At 35.9% G+C, this 19,368-nt stretch overlaps 1 long non-coding RNA gene across 2 annotated transcripts; it reads left to right on the forward strand.

Annotated features, from left to right (window-relative positions):
* The first annotated feature begins 3,809 nt into the window (after nucleotides 1-3,809).
* LOC107810319 (uncharacterized) lies at nucleotides 3,810-13,643 on the forward strand. Of its 2 annotated transcripts, XR_012695492.1 has the most exons (3): nucleotides 3,882-5,336; nucleotides 5,772-5,916; nucleotides 13,437-13,643. It is a non-coding gene; the product is annotated as an uncharacterized LOC107810319 (long non-coding RNA). The 2 variants fall into 2 exon arrangements; XR_001653614.2 differs by lacking the exon at nucleotides 13,437-13,643 and having other exon boundaries at nucleotides 3,810-5,336; nucleotides 5,772-6,414.
* The last annotated feature ends 5,725 nt before the right edge of the window (nucleotides 13,644-19,368 follow it).

Here is a 19,368-nt window from a genome sequence, read left to right on the forward strand (position 1 = left end):
AGAGGAAAAAGAAATAGAAAAGAAACAAAAGAGAACAGTCACAGTCACACACACACACAGATACAACAGCAGAAACAGAAAATCAGAAAAATGGGAATTTGAAACTGAAAAGAAACTGAAATCTGAAATATTATTCTTTCGTTGAATCTGTTCAAATTTATTTGATTCCATTGTTCAGTTAAAATCTGAAGTGTCTTTAAAAAATACTGTACTGTGCATCTGGTTTCCTCGGGTCGTATTATTGCTCAAATCTGTGGAACTACTGCTATTCTCCTGAATTTGTTACTGCTGCTACTGCTGAAATTTTAACTCATTCTTCCTTCATTGCCAGGTACACATCTTTTAAACTTATGTTGTGATGGGTTTCAACATGACAATAAATAAAGTTTGAGTTGTAATATTACTTTCTATTCATTTGAGTTCTTTAGCTAAAAAATTCAGTTTTGTTTCTTGATCAAATAAGTAGTATATGTTGACAGGATGACTGTAAGATAAATGTCCTTTATTGCAGTCTGTATAAGTGTTGTAACAAGGTTAAATTTCTAAATTTTCATTAAAGTATAGTTATGATTGAATAGTTAAGATAGGAAACTTGGTGTAAAGTTGGCCATTATTTAAACTTTATGGTATTGTTAGCTAGGTATAGCATGATATGGAAATATGAAGGAAATATGCTATTAGTTTATTTTGTTAGTTAATTAGTTCTTGTTCAAAGCTAGTTAATGATTGGTTGCATTTTTATTTATATATGGTGTAATAATGATTATGGTTAACATCAATAGTTGGAAGTTGCATTAGTATCCTCCGCTATGTTTGCAAACGTCAAAATAGGGCGAATAATGTTGTATGCAATATTACTTATTAAGTCAATTAGGTAGATTTGTTCTCTTTCTTAAAATAACAAATGGCCTAGGAATGTTATAATATGAAAGTTAGCAACAAGGGTTCTCATAAATTGAGAATCCAATCGGATTGATTATATATATATCTTACATTTAACCATAAGCAGAATCAATAAAATAATTAGGCCTGTTAGATTAAAAGTAAATATATGAGAATAAGATGAGATGTACAAGCACAAATTGCAATACTTTATATCAATGGCAATTAGAGATAGAATTTGCACTAAATAAATAAATAAAATTGTTCAAAAATACTTCTTCCCTTCATAAATCATTTTTATGAGTTTCATATGCAATTCATCCTTCGGTATATGTATATAATGTATTTGTGAAGAATAGTATTAATCATGTTCCTATTCTTTACTTTGAATTTGAATAGTCTGGATGAATACAATTTATACGCGGAAAAATATAATCGACTATCTATATTTAATAAATTGTGAATTTCTTTTAAAAGAATTCAAAGACATCCCTTAAATATGAATTTCTCAGTATTCTCATATAAAATGTGTAGATACAACAAATAATTTGTGAAAATTCATAATACCATTAAGAAGATTTGGTGTAATTAGGGATACGTTCGCGTAACCTGATTATACCGATAAAAGCAATTCGAATTATGCGTACGCGCAATTTCGAGCGAATATTTAATACAAGGGATTTCTTCGAGGATGTCAAAATAGTTTCATATAACCCGAGACGTGCAGTTCATTGTCTAAATATAAGGGTGATGACGTTCATAATTTTGTTTTAAATCACGCACATATGAATTTGTAATAAAGGAAATGATATGGTCAAATTTTATTGTGTACACGTACGCGTGGCACGATTCCCGATAATTATAAAAGGTATATAATACGAATATACGTACGCGTAATTCGTTTATATAATTGTAAACAATAAGTAAAAGCGGTAATAAAATCATGTAATAAAAACGTGTTTAGTAAAATCAAGATAATTAAGCCGAGAATAAAAGCAGTTAAGCGACCGTGCTAGAACCACGGAATTCGGAAATGCCTAACACCTTCTTCCGGATTAACAGAATTTCTTACTCAGGATTTCTGGTTCGCAGAATAATAAACAGAGTCATAATCTCCTCGATTCAGGGATTAAAACAGGTGACTTGGGACGCCTTAAAATTCCCAGGTGGCGACTCTGAAATAATTAAATAAATCCCGTTTCGACTGTCCTTCAATTGGAGAAAACTCCCCACGCGCCCCGCGGGCGCGGTAAAAAGGAGGTGTGACAGATATAGTTATAGTTTGAAGCCATACTTTGCAGAAGTTTGTGTGGAAGCTAAACCCTAAGCAATGTAGAGAAGCCAAACCTAAGCAAAAGTTGCTTAAATAAAGATTTCTAAGAAAAGACTATCGTAGTAAATCAATTTTTAAGTATACGAAATCTTAATATTTAAAAAAGATATGTGTAAATGAATTTGTATGAGTGAGTGTGCAAGAAATGATACAGATCTTCATTTTTTAGCTTTTGGCTTTTTTTAGTTTTCAACGTTTTTTTTGTGGTTAATTAAAATTTGTTAACCATTAAGCCTTAATTTTTCTTGTCATTTTCCTTTGTCCTCTTGTTCATTTTTTAATACTATTTCCTTTAATATAATATAGATGTAAGATACAAAATATTTATTTAATTATTTCTTTCTTAAAAAAGAATACCTACCATAACTGAATTATACACAAAATTTAATTTAAAATACCTATAATAATGTATATTATTCGCAAATAAGGTCAGATACAAAGCTTGTATTAAATATAGAATTATTATTTCAACTTAAAATTAATGTGTAAGATACAAAACGAAATTTTAATTGATTATTTCTCAAAAAAGGATACCTACGATAACTGAATTATACACATTATTTAATTAAAGATACCTATAGTTATAGTATATTGGTTTTCTTAATGAAAATTGCGCCCTTTTTTTTTGTGTACATCCAAAAGATTTTACTTTGGTCATTTAAAAGAGAACATTTTTAGTTTAATTAATTCTTTCTTAAAATTTTTAGTCTATTTTCTTTAATATAATATAGATGTAAGATACAAAATATTTATTTAATTAATTTTTTCTTAAAAAGGAATACCTACCATAACTGAATTATACATAAAATTAATTAATGATACCTATAGTGATGTATATGATACCTATATTAATGTATATTATTTGCAAATAGAGTCAGATGCAAAGCTTGTATTAAATATAGAATTATTATTTCAACTTAAAATTAATGTGTAATATACAAAATAAATTTTTTATTGATTCTTTCTCGAAAAAGGATACCTACCATAAATAAATTATACACAATTTTAATTAAAGATACCTATAGTTATAGTATATTGGTTTGCTTAATGAAAATTGCGTTCTTTTTTTGTCTACGTCCAAAAGATTCTACTTTAATCAATAAAAAGAGAATATTTTTAGTTTAAATCATTAACTAATTGCCTTCGATTAATTAAAGAATGAAATCAAACTTACAGAAAATCTTAGACTACTACTTGCATTAGTTATGTTTTCATTTGTAATTCAAATTTGTAATGTTGTCTTAAAATTACCAAGTGGCTTCATTTTAGCTTGTCACTTGGCTTAACCTCATGCTTCACTACCCTCCTTATAATATCCAATGATTATCTATATTTACTGAGAAAGTGTAAATTTTAAGATTATTTACATACAATCCAAATAACTTAAATATTTGATATGATTAGTGTCCGTGCATTCGCGCGGGTACCATTGGCGGACCCAGAATTTTGTGCAAGCGGGTTCAATCTTAGAAGTATATAACTTTAGTCGTAAAATAGTAGTTGTCAAGTGGATTCAAATAAATATTTATACAAAATTTACACAACTTTAATAAAGAGAGGAGCTTGGGGTAGTTAGGGTTATTTTAGGAATACTGAAATTGTTGTAGGGTTATTTTGGAAATTGGGCAAAACTGGAACTATTTTAGCGCCACATGTGGTATCCGTGGTTTCCACGCGTATTTCACCCTCAAAAAGATCGCCCCCAACCCCAAACTGGTTTATCGCAAGTTATACTGAACACTTCTCTTCCCAAATCGTTTGCTTTTCCCTTGATCTTCTTCTTGCACTTTCAATATTCCATTGCTGAAACACATCATCAAAAAGTGAAATATTAATCGTAAGTGAAATAGGATATTAAACCCAAAGACGATAGTAACAATTTATTCTTTTCAATTGGATGCTCTCGAGGGGACACAAATTGCACAAGTTTCCATTAACATCATAAGGAGGGATTTAGGGATCAATATAGAGACGGTTGCAATTTCTAAAAATCAACTTCAAGTTTCCATTAATATTTTTTATATTTTCGTTTGAACTTCTTGTTTTAAACTTTAGTTGGGTTTTATTGGTTTTAGTGTAGTTCTGCGTTAAAGTTTTGATTGTTTTTTGAAGTTTTGAGCTATTTGGTTAAATGGGTTGGTTATTATTTCTTGAAATATTTGGTTGTGCTTCTTGGTTTGTATTGCGTGGGGTTTTGATTATTTTTTGCTCCTAGAGTAAGAGATGAAATTTCCACTCCCAGAGAAAAGCCATGATTTTCTTTGTATTCTTTCTTTATCTTTACAGAAAATGAAGGATTACAGCAGCAGAAATTAAATACTTAGCAAGCATCATTTGATGTGTTATAACTTCATGTTTCACAATTTTTGAGCTATTCTCTGTTATCCTTTTTCCAGGCATGTAAAATTATCAAGGGACAATGATATACCAATAGGTTGGTCGAAAAGCTAATTACTGTGCTTTGTTGAAGATCACATGCGAAAGACCAAGACATCATGAAAATTCGATTTTGATGTATTTATCAGTGATACCTACCTTTTCTCTACTGATGGAACCACTGTTGCATATACAAACATAGCTAACTGGATTAGACTGAGATAGTAGGCCTTGAATTATTTCGGTGTGTAAATTTTATCAATTCAGACTGAGTCATTGTGGTTATATGACTATTTATTTCCATACTTGACCAATTTAGCCTATGTTTTTTCACAAATGTTCAATGTTAATTTTTGTACATTCTCCATACCGGGGATTAAGATATGAGAAGAACATGCAATTAAAGCTATATAGGCTAGCAACCTCCTTAATCTTAAATTTTTGTTAATGTTTGTTGTTCATTCTATACATGTTTGGAGTACCCAGATTTCGAAGTTTAATTACAATTACAAATTTTTACAGTTTAATTTAATTTTACTGAGAATATACATCTGACTTCAATATTATTACTGGAGTGTGAAAATACTTGATGATCACATAATTGTTGTGCGAAGGGATCACGAGCACAAATCTAAAAGTGAAAAAGGAGAAAAAGAAATGTTACAGATCGAGAAGAAACCAAGAGAAAAGAAAAAGCTCTTCAAGAAGAAAAAGCCCGGCAAGAAAGGATCAGAGCAAAGACTAGGTAAGTATTTTTTTTGCTATCTAGAGAGATTTACAATATGATATCAGATATGCTCATTGGAAATTAGTGCATATGCTTACTACAAAACTTTCTTCCGGAAGAAGAAAATTCAGAAGAAAACTATATTTATCCACTTGCCTTTCTGGTCACATGCCCTTGAGTCTTAATTGTTGAATCTTAATAATTATTGAAACTGCTTTTTTCCTCTCTGTAGCATACTTCTACAAGTGACAATGCTCACTTTCCCCAGGTTCTAGCATCCTTGGCTTTCCTATGAAATCTAGCTGTCTATCTGTCTCCTATCACGTCGCATCTACTGCCAAATGAATTGTCTGAATTAGTTATTTTTAATCATTCTGCAAACAATTAAAGTGGTAGTGTTTTATTGAATTTTGTCCTTGTGGGTAATAATAAGTTTTATTCCATCATATGCAGGCTAGGCTGGAAGCTGAAAGAGTTGAAATGTAAAAAGACGCAGGACGGGAAGCTGAGATGAAGCTTCTCCGAGCTAGCAATGTTTCAAAGAAAGTGACTAGACAGGCTGTGAAACCCATACCTGATTGGCAGAAACATTCAGCAGGTATATCTCACCGTATAATCTTAGTGAGGGAGTGGAAAATCGAGATTTGACCTTCGTCCTACTCCTCTTTTTCTTTTTATTTTCTCTCAAACTATTTCAAATAAATAATTACTTGGAGGAAATGTTCTAGGAAAATATACTTTTGAAAATATTCTTAACTAGGATGAACATATTGCACTTAGTGTCTCTCCTGGACATACATACATCTTTTCCGACCAGAGAATAAGTTAAAACTAAATATCAGCATTGACCAAACAGAGATAGTTTCTATATTTTTTTCATGTTAAAATCATCTCCTTGCCATTCCATCTTTTGGAGCAGATAGTCATGGACTCATGGTTCAATATTTAATTCTATTAGGACATTATTTTACTTATTGTTCAAGCCATCTCTCTATGGCGCAATCTGGATTTGCTTAGCTGATTCATTTAAATCTTATTAAACTCTCTACTGCTGAATTTGTAGTGAAGTTCACATGTAATATATATTTTTCTTGCCTACTCTGGTCCTTCTGAGGCTTTTGATATTGTTTATTATTGAGGCTGAGGTTGGTAATTATAATGGTTCTTGTAAGTGTTCGTTGAATACCATATATTGGATGATGAATCAATTGTAAATAACATGAAAGCACTTGAGAATGATATCTACATTTGACTGGATTATTTTTGAACCATGATAAATATTAAGCTTCTTCTTCCTGAATGCCCCATGTCCTATGAAAGTAATTGGTTTTAATATCTGTCCATTTTCGAAGCATGCTCAAAAATTGTCACGACCCGGGTTTCCCACCCTCGGGAGCCGTGATAGCACCTACTAATGTGAGCTAGGCAAGCCAATCCTTTAAACTAATTACTCCATTATCCAATTAATTCTTTTTAACAGATATAAAGCGATAACGTATAAACAGCAGAATATTTAATTAAGCGGAAGAAAAATAATAAAATATCTGAATCTGTAGCTATTACAACTACTTAAGCCTTAATCACCCAAAATCTGGTGTCACGGTATCACAGATGGTCTAAGACTACTAAATACAAGGTTCGAGAATAAAAGACACACTGTTTCTGAAGCAAAAAGTTGAAACAGGAAATAAAAGATAGAGGAGATGTCAGGGCCTGCGGACGCCTGCAGGTCTACCTTGGATCTTCGCGTGGACTGAAGGTAGCCTCCAACTACGATCCAAGAGCTGCTCCGAGATCTGCACATAGTGCAGAGTGTAGTATCAGCACAACCGACCCCATGTGCTGGTAAGTGTCTAGCCTAACCTCGGCGAAGTAGTGACGAGGCTAGGACCAGACCACCAAATAAACCTGTGTAGTTATATAATATACAACAGAAAGTAAAGTAGGAATAAACAAGTAAAGATGGGAGGGAAAAACATGCTTCGGGGAATTACAGGTAAAAACAGAACATCAAGAGAATTATAAAGGAATCAAAATCCAACCACTAACAAGAATAAGGAAAACAAAGGCAGATTTCACTTTCTTTTCACATCTTGTTGCAGACGTGCAACCCGATCCCATTTCCTGTATCTCGTGGCAGGCGTACCACCCGCTCCCATTTCATGTATCTCGTGGCAGGCGTGCTACCCGCTTTCATTTCATTTATCTCGTGGTAGGCGTACCACCTCCTGCTCTCATTTCATTATTTATTGTGGTAGGCGTATCACCCGCTCCCATTTCATTATATCTTGTGGTAGGCGTACCACCCTCTCCCATTTCATTATATCTTGTGGTAGGCGTACCACCCGCTCCCAGTTACAAGCCAACAATAATCACAAGGAATCCCGGCAATGGAACAATAATATCAAACAAACATCCCGGCAAGGGAACAATACTATCAAAAAAAAATCCCGGCAATGGATCATTAATATCAAACAAACATCCCGGCAAGGGAACAATGGTGATAATAACATATGAAGCGCAATAAACCACAACGGAGTCATAACAATTATAATACAAGACTCACGGGCATGCTTGACACCAACGTATAGATACTCGTCACCATGCCTATACGTCGTACTCCACAATTAACATGTAGCAAATAAGACGCAACTCCTAATCCCTCAAGCTAAGGTTAGACCAAACACTTACTGTTGATTTTCAATTTTTTCTGTATATTTTTAATATGAAAAATACTCTCAAAATAGCATGTATGTGCATATATAAGTATGTCCCAAAGTTTTATTATTTTTCTCTTAAATTTTAAAGATTTTTAAATCAATTTATTGCCCTATTTTATCAAGAAACCCCCAGTAATTATCCTCAAAATTATTATTTTGGGTGATTTATTTATTGGATTCTCATATTTATATTAAAATATAGCTATCATAATTTTTGCATATTTTTACAAATTTATTTAGTATTTTTAAAGCTAAATTGCATATAATTGCAATATTGGCCTCTTTCAAGATTTAATTGTAATTATATTTTTAAAATCGACTCCAGTATTTTTAATTTGATAATTATGTATTATTAATCATTTTAGTACCTTTAATTTATTTTCAAAAATTATTTTACTATTTTTTATAAAATAAATAATGGAAAAATGGCTATTTAAATGTTAGCCCATTTGCATTTCAATTTTAGCCAAATTTGACACCCCAATTAAACCTAATTTCAAATCCAATTACCCAGCCCAAATCCTAAATCTACCCGACCCACGACCCTTTAAAACAACCCACCCGGATTCCCCTTCAATCCAGGCCGTTGATCAAAATGATCAGCGACCACCCTTAACCCCTTCCTTTTTTAACCCGACCTAACCCCTAAACCTAATCATTTCCATTCTGTAACCGCCCTTGAATCCCCCCTTTTTTCCTAGTTCTCTCTCAAGCTCCCCTCAAACCCTAGCCGCCTCCCTCCGCTTCCACCCTAAAATCACTGGAATCCATAGCTTCCAAGGCCACTGAAGTCCTATACCTGCCTCCTATAACTCCTACATGGCTGGTTACTATAGTTTCAAGGCCTGACCCTGAAGAAGCTTGGCCCAGACTTTGTTCGATTCGAGTTCTATGGCCGTCTCCGACCTTGCTCCGGCCAGCCATGACTATTCGAGCCTGATCTCGATTTTTCCTGCTTAGATCAATGACTTTACAAGCCTTTCTCACCATCTGGGTTCTTCTGAAACCCTAACTTTTGAGGTTCTTCTAATTTCTTTAGATCCGTGTTTTCCCTAAACTTTCAAACGCTTTCTCAAAGTTTCTTTCAAAACCTTTATCTTTTCTGATTTAGGGTTATGACAAGATATTTAGAAGTCTCTCTGATCTTTAGCATGTTCTACTGTGTTTCTTATGTTGTTCTTCTACTATGTTTCTTATGTTGATTCTTCTACTGTGTTTTAAAGTCTTAAGTTCTTTCTTAGGGTTTCTGATTTTATTTTCTTTGTTGATATTTTTGCCTGATTCTCTTGTCTTTCACCTCTACACTCGATTAATGGCAAAAACCCTAAGATTTGGGGTTCATTCGAGTTCTGATATTATTTGCTAAGTGATTTGTTTATTCCTCATCTCCGAACTTGTTTGGTTTCAAAACCCTAATTTCTTTGGACCTATTTGAGTTTCTGAAGTTGTTTCATCTGTTGCTCGATGCATTTCAAAATCTTTTGTTTCTTTATATGATTCTGAATCCCTGCTAAACTCTTCTAAGGTCTTTCTACTGGACCCTTTGCATGCTATTTGATACTCTCTCCCTTCTCCATTGCTGAGTTACTGAAACTGACCTATGTGACTATTATGTTCCTATAGTCCACTACTTACTGATTTTGCAATTGCATGACACTTTTCTTTGTCCTAAATTCAACCTCGCATGCCTAATACTTGTGTGCTCTTTATATATGCTGAGCTTCTCCTTTAAAACGACTTTCAATTTTTGACTGATTTCAGACCTCCTTGTGTAAGTCTAATTGATTCTTTCCTTGTTTTACTAATTTCCCTATTTCTTGGTTTGATTTGAAAACTTTCCTTAGCCTTTCTGACTTGGTTTATTCATGAACCAGTAATTTCGAATCTCTGACTCCTTGATTTACTATGTACTGATTGATTCTTACCTTATTCGTTTAATCGTGTATTTCAAAGATCCTTCCCTTAATTAAACTCCTATGTATTTACCCCTAATTGTCTACTTTGCACAAGATGCTTATTTGATCTCTTTCCTTAAATGATTTCTGTTCATTACCGTTTAAGTTTGAAACTCCTTAATTAAAGGAAGTTCTTCTGCTGATTGATTTTAATTAGTATACGGTTATTTTCTTGCCTTATTCTCTGCCTGTTTTCAAACTATAAATACCATGCTCTTTCATTGACACAAACACACGAACACTCTTAGTTTTTTAAACTCACATTCAAAAAGCACTCTCTCTCTTGTTACTTGTACTGTGACCTGTTTTCTTTCAAGTACTGCTACTGCTGTATTTTGCTCCTTTGAAACTGGTATGTCCTGATTAAGGTTTTCAGCAACCACAACAATGTGTTTATTTAATACCTTCACTTGCATGTCTGCCTATTGCTTATGTTTAGTTCGGAATTTACTTTAGCATGCTGTAATTTCCTTCCTATTATGAATCCCAAACCCCCTACCCTAATGTGTTTGATGTTAATGGTTTGCTTGAGGCATGATAGTATTAAGTATTATTGTCTATGGCTCAAACTTGATTCCCCTTGAATCATAACCTCCATTTCACTATCATATGTTGTGTATTCTTGTTGATTTGTAAGCATAACAACACTCTCTATTGCTGTGCATGCCCAGAATTAGCTAAATGTCTAAGCACGTGGACTCTTTGCAACTTCCCTATTCCCCTGAACCCCTTTTGTGTACTTGTTTGTAGCTGTTTCCCTCTCATTCACCCCTTTAGAACTCTGTTCCTCACTTGCATTCTCTCTTAGACTTTAAGTTCTGTCCCCTCTTGTGAGCCTTGCCTTGGGACCCCTTGAGCTCCCTCTGAACTTGGACACTTGAGGGCTGACCCTTCCACACTGCACTTATCCCCATTCTGATAATGCAATTTGGGTGTGAGCATTGCCCGGAGTCCCATTGAGGCTCTTAGGGAACTTTGACACACTTGTGAGCACGTGATTTTTTCCCAAAACAAATTATTCCCAGAAATTCAAACAAAACAATTTCTTTATTATTTTATAATTTTTGTGAATTTTGGTGTCATTTTCTGTTAATTGTTGCATTTTATCTGTGCATTTTAATTCATATGAAAAATACAAAAATATGCATTTGCATTTAGTATTTAATTTCATATTTTAGTATTAATTAGGAGTTAATTTGTTTTAGAACAAAATATGAAGAAAATAACAAAAATAGTTCACTTTTGCATTTTTAATTGTTTAATTGTGAATTCTTCCCGAAATAGTTTTTAAAATAATTTTAGAAATCAATTAGTTTAATTGTGAAATATATTAGGACTTTATTTTAATTGTTGCAATTTTATAAAATCAGAAAAATACAAAAAAAATATACAAGATGAAATACAAAAAATAGATAAAAGAAACAAATGAAAAGGAAAAAAGAAAACAAAAAGAATAGAGAAAGAGCTGCCCACGATTTGGGCCATGCCCAATTGATTCACCCAGGCCCAACGTTTTTTTCCTTCCCACGACCCAGGCCCAAACCCCTTGACCCGGTCCATTCCCTCAGCTAAACGAAACGACGTCGTTTCGAGGGGCGTCAGATCAGGACCGTCGAGGTCTCTTGATCGAACGGATGAGAAGTGTGGGTCGTTGAGTATATTAATGTCCAAACCTCACCCCTACCAAAACCCTAGAGACGCCGCCTCTATACGCTTCGTCAAGCTCGCCGGCGGCGACGATGGTACTCACTCCGATCCGGACCAAAATAACACCCTAGGATCTCCTTTTCTCCCTCATCTCGAATCTGGCCATAGCATCCCCTGAATCATAGCCAAACGGTTCGAATCTTCGATTGAAGTTTTCGTCCAGAACACCACCCTCTCCAAATCCAACCAAATTAACACCCTGGAACCGACTTGGCCTCCTCTTTCAAACCCCCCAAACCTCGTCCTTCGAATCTCACCAGATATGTTTGAATATCAGTTTAAGTTTTTCCGGCCAAAACCCTAGTTGCACCAAATCTTCCCACACTGATACCACATGGTCTTTGGACCTTCCCCATGAAGAATTCACGGTCAAATACATTCAAATCCCGTTGGAATCGTTCGAATCTTTTTTTTTTTGAAAAATAGCCGGTAAGTTTCTTTAAGGGTTCTTAACATTTCTTTTATAGTTAATTAGTTGTGTAATTAGTCAGAGTCTAATTTTGTGTGTTTCCGTTTTTATCTGGTTCAAGTTGTATCACAGTAGTTATTTGTCTAATAGAATCTAGTTCATCTTATTTCAGAGCTTAGTTTGATTGTCGTTTTGATTGGTTAGCTTTAAATTAGTAGGTGCCTTTTAAATTTTGTGATTCAGCTCAATCTCTGTTTTTAATTCTGTTAGATTAATTGTTAATAATAGTTTACTTCAGATGGTATAGTTTGTTCACTTCAGTGGATTTCATGTTAGTTTTAGGTGATTAGAGTTATCCGAGTAGGTTCAATTCTCATTTTAGTCGATTAATTGTTTCATTTAGATTTAGTCGACAAGAGTAGTTCATGCAATCTGATTTCATGTTGAGTTTATGATGGTCAATTGATTAGTTTCTTAGTTGTTGATGGTGATTGGCAACTAAAAGTTTGGTAGTTAGTTTGGGGTTAGGATTTGAGTTTGAATTTAGTTTTTGCTGATTAAAACTCATTGAATGATTGCTTAACCAGGGTCAGTCAACAAGGATGGGTTGAATTAGTAAATTCAAGTTAATAGAAAGGTAACATGGGGGATTCACTTGGGGCCTGAATTTAGAAACTACTAGAAGCTCCTAGAAGGGGTGTAACTTAAAAGTTCAGATTTGTAGTGTGCTTAACTTGAGCAAGTTAAGAATTAAAGGACTGATTTGTAAATCTAAAATTGAGGGCTGCCCTTATCTTTGCCTATAAAAAGGCATCACCAATGCCTTAATTGGGAAGTTTTTTGGGGAAGAGCCTCAACATCCCCCCAACTTCCCTAAGCTTTGAGATCTGAGATTCAAATTCAGAACCAAAGTCTCCTTAGCTTTTAGCTCTCTCTTTCAACAAAAACAAAAAAAAATATAGAAAATTATCCAAAAAAATCAAAAACTACTATTACATTAAAACTGAAGGTGAATTTCGACCTCCAGCTACTGGTTTTCCTATCGTTTTGGTTCAGTTCTGATAATTTGGGAATACAAAGGTCTGTTGGATGATTTCGAGTGGTTATTGGCCTATTTGAATTGGATCTATTGGAAATTTTTGGATTGCTGGAAGTCAAAGTGGAGCCGTTGCCATTTGTGTTCATTTTGGTGCTAGTTGGTAGATTTGCTGTTAGTTTTTTGTTTTTTTTTAAAATCACTTCGAGGCTACTGAATTTCCTGGATTGCGCCTATTTCTACTGATTACTGCTGCTGACCTCTGATTCTCTGCTGTTCATTCAATTCCAGGTACACTTTTAAGCCTGTTTTGATGTAATCTCACCAAACGAAAATGGAAACGAAATCACCACTTGACACTTGTTGAAGTTTGCTGTGTGTTGCTAGTTCAATTTGCTGCAATTAGTTTAGGATTTCATTTTGGATAAACTCCTTATTTTAGCTTATTTGTAGTGGACTGTTAAGCTATTCATGTATAATGGACTGATCGAACTATCAGATTTGTAATTATTCATTAGCCCTATCAGATTAATTTCACTTCGAATAGACATGATTTGAAATCAAAAGATAATTGAAACAGGAGAAAGGATGTTGAGATTTGTAGGCCTCGTTTGTTCTATTAACTGGAGACTGGACTGTATTTAGACTAATTTGGACTATTGTGATCATCAGTTGGCATTAGTCCATTAACTAGCTTAGGGGTTTTGTGTTTTGATAGTTATAGTTATTTTAGTTCATGTGTTTGAGCTAGCCTCGATAGTTTATTGTTGAGATTTGGTTCGGAAATTTGAGTTGGTAATTGAGTTGCTATTACTGTTGCTAAGGTCGAATTTATAGGATACTCATAATTGGAAATTTCAAACTGAGTAGTAACGTTGATTAGAACCACTTGAATCAATCTGAGAGTGTTTCGTTGCCTTTGTGCTATTGTGCCCAATTTGTTCACCTCTGGTAATGAATCCACTAGTAACGTATAAAGTAATTGTCCAGTGCTTCATTGATTCAAGTAAACATGGTCTTTTCTTGCTTAAATGGTTGAACACTTCGACTAATTGGAGGACTTTCGGTGAGTGTTACTCAACTCGCATTACGACTGGGTTTGGGCCTCTGTGCCTTCATGGACAACCTTCATTGGTCCAGATTGGAGGACCCAAATAACTGAAAATAGCTGCTTCTATTCATTTACAATACTATTTTGAATATTTTATATTACAGATTAGGGCCCTTTTCTTCATTTTTAGAGACAAATAAAGTATAAAATATAGTCATTTTAGGATTGCCTTATAAATAAAATATGAGATGAGCCTCGCCAAATATAATGCAAATTGCGGGGCCCTCAATAAATTTTATATTAAAACACTTAGAATTCGGGATGGGCCGTTTAGTGAATTTCACGACCTTCCCCAAAATAATAACGCGTTAGCCTCTTTAGGTGCGATTTTAATAAAACTACCTTCCTAAAGTCGGGTGCGCATTGATGCGACCCAAATCCAATTCTCAACGGAGTCGAAATGTGTTGAAAATCACGGGTGTATTGATTGCGACGTGGTTCGAAACGCGTTTTCACGACGTTGCAATTCTTTTTAAAATAACGATAAAAGCGGTTTACAAATAAAAGGCACATAAGCTAGCATGTATTAAAATCAGATAAAATCAAATACAATAGTTGAGCGACCGTGCTAGAACCACGGGGCCCGGGAATGCCTAACACCTTCTTCCGGGTTAACAGAATTCCTTATCCGGATTTCTGGTTCGCAGACTGTAATATAGATTCATAATTTTCCTCTATTCGGGATTCAATCGGTGACTTGGGACACCATCCCAAGTGGTGACTCTGAAATCTTAATAATAAATCTCGTTCCGGTTGTCCTTTAATTGGAAAAACTCCTTTACGCCCTTGCGCGTGTATTAAAAAAGGAGGTGTGACAGCTCTGACGACTCTGCTGGGGATCGAACCCAGAATCTCTGGTTCAGGGTTTAAGAATTCGAGCTTAAAATAATTGTTGTGTTGGCTTTATCTGATCTCCTTACATGTTTCATGCTAAATGTGCTAAATGCTTTACCGCTTTGATATTATCTGAACTGTATATAAACTTTGCCGAAACCCTTCTCTTCTCACCTTCGTGGATGTACTTACTGGTTGAGACTCCCTATTCTGTTAGTGTCATACCCTGAAATAAAAAAGAGGCTCGGATAAGTTGCAAAGCCGGACGATCTCGCGGGTCCCCGGTACGTTGCCCCCTCCTTGACTCGAGTTGTCCGCTCGGGTGCACTGTTTAGAACACATACTCAGGTTTTGAACCTAGAATAACTTGACTTCATACCGGATCCCTAGTAGGAGCGCTTAATTGCATCCTGCTGCATTTGACCTAGGGGACTCAACACAGGGGTTGGGTCCGTCTAGGGCTAGCAACCCGAAATGAAAAGACCATCCTGATGCATCCTATTTGTCCTGTACATATATTTGTTTCGAACCAGCATGTTGACCGGCTTTTGAATCTCGGGAATGTTGGAAAATTGAGAAAAAAGGAAAAGAGAAATAGAGAGAAATAACAGTTAGGGGGTTAATTGATTATTTTAGAAAAACCAATGACCAAATACTGTCGAAACTCTGCCGAAATTTTGAGAAATTGGAAAAAGGAAAATGTCTTATTTTTAATAGTCTGTTTTACTAAAAGCAAAAGAAAAATAGAAAAAGAGTCTTTTATTTTTGGAAAACTGTTTGTTGAAAAGGAAAAGAAAAGAGAGTCTTTATTTTAGTTTGGGAAAAATAGGTTGTTTATTGTTTGTCGAAAATGAAAAAGAAAAAAAGAGTCGTTATTTTGTCTTGTTTTCAAAAAATAGAAAGGGAAAAATAGTTTGTCTTGCCATGGAAAATGAAAAAAAACAAGGGTCTTGTTTTCAAAATATAGTTAGTTTCTCGGCCCGAACTACGCAGGTTTGATTCTCACCGGATGTGAGATACGTAGGCAACCCTCATCGGGTCCAACCTTCCCTTTGCAAAAATAGCCAAAATATTTAAGTTTAAATTTTGGCATGAATAAGTCGGGTGATGCCGTTTTCGTCAAAAACAGCCGAACATTCCCGAAATGGACGTCGGAAGGCTGACTTTGCATAACGACCACCTTTGGTCAATTTTGATTTTTGATCGGTTGACTCTCACAGCTTTAAAATCTTCGTCCTTGGGAGTGCTGAAAGGCCGTGTTCGAAAATCGAGTCTTTCATTTTAAATTTGGAAAAGGAAATAGTTAATTTTGCTTTGAGTCAAATAAAAGTTTTGTTTTTGCTTAAATCACTTTAATAAATGTGCAGGATGAGCACGATGCAAAACGAACCTTTCTCAATAATGACTAAAATCTCTTTCGAGTTGCGGCTATGGTAGAACGATTTAGGCAAAGAAGGACAAGACGAAGTCAAGAAATATCTGAAAGGTCTTACGGGTTTATTGGAAATCAAGTCTCGGGGTGATATTATAAGAGCGTTGGTCACCTGCTGGGACCCGACGCACAATGTCTTCCACTTCTCAGATTTTGAGCTCACCCCAACTCTGGAGGAAATAGCCGGGTACGTCGGAAATGTTGAGGTTCTGTTAAGAGAAAAATATCTGGTTTCTCCAAGAGCCATCACGGTGCATCGGTTTTTAGATTCATTGAAGATACCCAGGACAGTCCATAATCCAGATTTGGCAAAAGGCTTCTGCACTCTACGCTTCATATACGACAGGTACTGCCACGTGGGAGGGTTTAACAGGACGGACATCAAGCTATGCAGTAAAAATAACCGTCAAAAATGGGATGAGCACAGACGGGTGGCTTTCATGATAACCTTTTTGGGCCTCTTGGTGTTCCCAAGAAAAGATGAGAATATTGATATAAAAGTAGCCGGGATCGTCAGTACCTTGCTTACTCAAGGTGAAAGCACTCTTGCGCCTATGATCGTGTCTGACATTTTCCGAGCTCTCACTGCCTGCAAAGCCGGAGGCAACTTTTTTGAGGGGTGTAACTTGTTGCTACAAATGTGGATGACCAAGCATCTATGCCACCGTTCCCAGCTCTTGAATTATGGTTCGTCTGACAAAATATGTATAGGAGAGTTTTACACAAGGATTGACGGGGTTAGTCTGCCTGAAGGAGTAACAGCGTGGATATTATACTTTCGTACTCTCACGGACAGTCAGATACAATGGACGTTGGGATGGTTGCCTGTTGAAGAAATCATATACATGCCAGCAGCTAGGTCGTATTTTCTTTTGATGGGACTTAAGAGCATCTAACCTTATGCTCCATGTCGGGTTCTGAGACAACCCGGGAGATGCCAAACAGTGCCACGGGAGGAAGATCTTAGTGCTCAAGTAATTGAGATCAGCCCTGACGGACAATTTCCCGAAGCAAAAGTCCGCGAGATTTGGAATGAATGTCAATACCTACAAGCAGATACTTGTGTGCAGGATCGGGCCAAAGGACAAATGTCGCCAGAATACTTTGCATGGTACAAAAGAGAACTTGAGCATCAGAGGCCAGCTAAAAGACCCCACATCCAGGATTTCACTGAATCATTACAAGGACTATGGGGTTGGCTAGCAAAAGAAGAAGGCTATCAGGCTGAAATCGGCAAGCTGAAACAACAGATTGGAGCTCTGAAATTTGAGAAAAGAACAGGTTGGCCCAAGAAAACGAGGCGCTTAGGGCCCAAATCCAGCAAATGAGGATAGCTGCCAATAACCAACAAAGGAGCCGGTCGGACAAGCAGTTGATACAGGGGCTGAAAAATGAAATTAGTGAGTGCCGGGATGAGCTGAAAAAATCCGAAGGCACCATATCGGGACTCCGGGCACAGTGGGTAAAAAGAACAGAAGAACGCACCCTTACATGCAACAATTAGAGAAGGATTATGAAAAGACCATTGCTAGTCTGAAAAGAAAAGTGGTCACCCTTGAGGATAAAACAGCTAAGCAAGCTAAATCTTTTGAGATCGAAAGTGGACACTGCTATGATTTACTGGCCCGAATGGAAGTAGAAATACAGCAGCTGCAGGATCAGCATCTTCAGGATTCTCATGTGTTGGAGGCTCGCAATAATCAAGTAAGGCGATTGCTTATAGAAAAGGGTCGAACAAGAGACAGGATTGAGACCATTGCCCATGCCATCCTTAGGAGATGTCGGGCATGTGAAGACATGACCCGCACTACCTTCTTCTCAGCAATGATGATTTACGTCAAGCGAACCATGTATGAGCTGGAGCAACTTGAAAGGGATTTGGCACCTAAGCCCGCGGCGAGGCCGAACGATGCCCCGCGGACACTCACTTTTGAAGCACTAATGTATTCATAGATCGAGTCTGTATTTTCCATTTTAGAGTTTGTTGTTTGTCAGTCTGTTTTCTTTTTGCGTCCAAGTATGCTAGTGTGTTCAGAGTCTGTATTTGAGTTTAGTTGGAGTCTGTTATTTTCCATTTCAGAAGGTTTAGTTTGTAATAGAATGTTATGGTAATGAAAAATTTGAAAATTCCCAAAAATTTGTTCCTTTATTTTGGCACTTATTTTCACGAACTACGCCTGGTTTGATTCGTGCAGGGTCATGATACGTAGGCAATCTCCATAGGATTCGACCGTAACCGAGTAAAGAAAAGAAAATAAAGAAAGGGAAAGAAGAAAGGGAAAAATGGAGAGACGAGGAAAAAATGAATGAAAATAAGAGAAGAGAGAAAAGAAAAGAGAAGAGCGGAAAAACAAGAAAGGAATAGAATAGAGGAGGAAGGAAAGGAAAAAGAAAAAAAGAGGAGAAAAGAAAGAGAGAAAAGAAAACAAAAAGAAAAGAGAAAGCTTACAGTTGGAACTAAGGAAATGCCGGGATGACGCATGCGGTCGAACAAATGCATAATAGAAATGGTTAACTGTATAGGTGCATTCATGCCCAATGTGCGGTTATCCAATCTGTTAAAGCCTAATCGCTAACGGAATTGTTGTCTAAATGTGTGAGTCCAGGTAGGTGGGTAGTTGTTTGGCATTTTGGCAACTCATCCATACAACACCCGGTCTAAAGATAAAGTGAACATGACTGGCCCGGAATCTAATACGAGTATTGTTGACAGTTTATCCCACTAACCCCGCTTATATCCCACCATTGGCTCAGCCTCAGGAGCCACCCACTGTGAATTCATCTCCAGCATTTCCCATCTACCAACAATGCCAAGGCACCACTTCTCATACATCACAGGCTCCTCC

The sequence above is a fragment of the Nicotiana tabacum genome, chromosome 10 (assembly GCF_000715075.1).
Source record: "Nicotiana tabacum cultivar K326 chromosome 10, ASM71507v2, whole genome shotgun sequence".
NCBI classification, from domain to species: Eukaryota; Viridiplantae; Streptophyta; class Magnoliopsida; order Solanales; family Solanaceae; genus Nicotiana; species Nicotiana tabacum.